This window comes from Antechinus flavipes, chromosome 2, assembly GCF_016432865.1.
Source record: "Antechinus flavipes isolate AdamAnt ecotype Samford, QLD, Australia chromosome 2, AdamAnt_v2, whole genome shotgun sequence".
Lineage (NCBI taxonomy): Eukaryota > Metazoa > Chordata > Mammalia > Dasyuromorphia > Dasyuridae > Antechinus > Antechinus flavipes.
The window spans coordinates 299,572,854-299,574,620 of record NC_067399.1 but is presented as its reverse complement, the minus strand read 5'-3'; the positions used below and the strand labels follow the sequence as shown (position 1 = coordinate 299,574,620).

The 1,767-nt window shown below is 46.2% G+C and overlaps 1 non-coding gene across 1 annotated transcript; it reads right to left on the bottom strand.

Annotated features, from left to right (window-relative positions):
* Positions 1-762: 762 nt before the first annotated feature.
* Positions 763-835, bottom strand: TRNAT-UGU (transfer RNA threonine (anticodon UGU)). The gene has a single exon. It is a non-coding gene; the product is annotated as a tRNA-Thr (tRNA).
* Between the last annotated feature and the right edge of the window lie 932 nt (positions 836-1,767).

The window sequence follows — 1,767 nt, the reverse complement described above, 5'->3', positions numbered from 1 at the left end:
ACTTTCTATTTATTCTGGAAATGTTTTTATATTCTGTATTTATTCTGCACATATTTTTATGTTCTTGTCTCCCCCTTCAGGGACTAAGTTCCCTGCAAGTAAGATTTGTTGTTATTTTCTAACTTGCAACCCCAATATCTAGCACATAGTGGGTCTTTAATAAAATTTGTTGACTAAATCTTAAGAATTAGAAAGAACACAAGAATCCCTGCTACAACATTGCTAACCAGATTCACCTATCTTATTTCATCCTTACAACAATTCCAATAAGCAAGTGTAATTGCTGTCCCCGTTCAACAGAGAAATTAAACGCATTGGTCTGGTACACAAATAGCTGATGCTAGATTTGAACTCAGCTCTCCCTAATTCCTAGTACAATACTCTAACCACTGTACCATCCAGCTTCTTCAGGTTAAAATAGAAAAAGATCTTAGATATTATTTCATCTACAACTTCTCTTGATCGACTGGTTGATGAATTCTCGTAGCTCCAATGTTTCATGATCTTTGTCCCAACAATCTATAATCTAAGGTGTTTTTCCCCAATTCTGGAAAATCTAGGATCCTAATGCTTTTCTGCTCTTCATGCGTCTCCCCTTCCCCCCTTCAGGCCAGGCAAGGATGCAGAACGGAAGGGGGAAGAATGGAGAAAACACTAGAAAACAACAAACCAAAACGCCAAGCAAGACATTGCACCTAGAGTCAGACACAGTCAATACGAAAAAGCAAAAACAAGAAGCTCTAACCATTTCCACCATCTCTAAGGCCCCAGCGAGGATCGAACTCGCGACCCCTGGTTTACAAGACCAGTGCTCTAACCACTGAGCTATGGAGCCAGCACCCAGGTTTCTCTCCACGACATGTGAAGACGTGCGTGTCATCGCTGCCTGTTTCCAGGTGCCCTGTTGTTTCTTGGGAATTAAACTGACCCGTGGGAAAAGCTTTGGCTAGACCGTGCGCGTAACGTGCACGCGCAAGAAGGTCCTGTCTCCTTGACAACCACGCCCGTCGTCCCACGCAGAGACGCTCGCCCTGGTCCTGGCCCTTCTTCCCTCTCCGGAGCCCTCCTTCAGCCGCATCCTCTGCCTCTCCCCTGGGGAGAAAGCACTCAGGCGACTTTACACTCGGCGGGGATGTCTGGCGGCCACGGGGTGGCGCTGCAGCACCACCCTGAGCAAGGCGGCGCGCGGTTCCCGTTACTGGTCCCGGCGATTCTGGCGCCTCCTTCCCCGTTCTCTAGGTCGGGACTCCTGTGCTTTCTGTCCGTGATCCAGCCTCTCCGTGGGACAGAAAAGAAGGCCGTCAGGCTTCATGCGACCACATCCACCTTGCCTGTGGGAACACAGATTTCTTAGAGGTTATCTAGCCCGACTCCCGTATGTTACAGATGAGGCGGACAGAGGTTCGGGGACACACTACTAGGAAGTGTCCGAGACTCACATTGTCCTGAGTCAAAGCCCAGTCTGCTGGTGAGGCTTTATTCCTTTTCATTCAGTTTAATTCTACACGCACTTGTTAGGTTCTTACTGAATGTGTTAGACGATGGAGATACAAAAACAAATAAAAATGTGATACGGCTTTTAGTAATAGCTTGCAATAATATGCTGTAAGTTCTGCAAGGTGCTTTACAGATACCTCATGACCAGAATATCATTTCATCCTCAAGAGATGATTTTATTTGACATTTGGGGAAACTGAGATCAAAAAGTTAAATAACTTGTTGGGAGTCACACAGATTTGAGACCAGATTTGAACTCCGAGGTCTCTG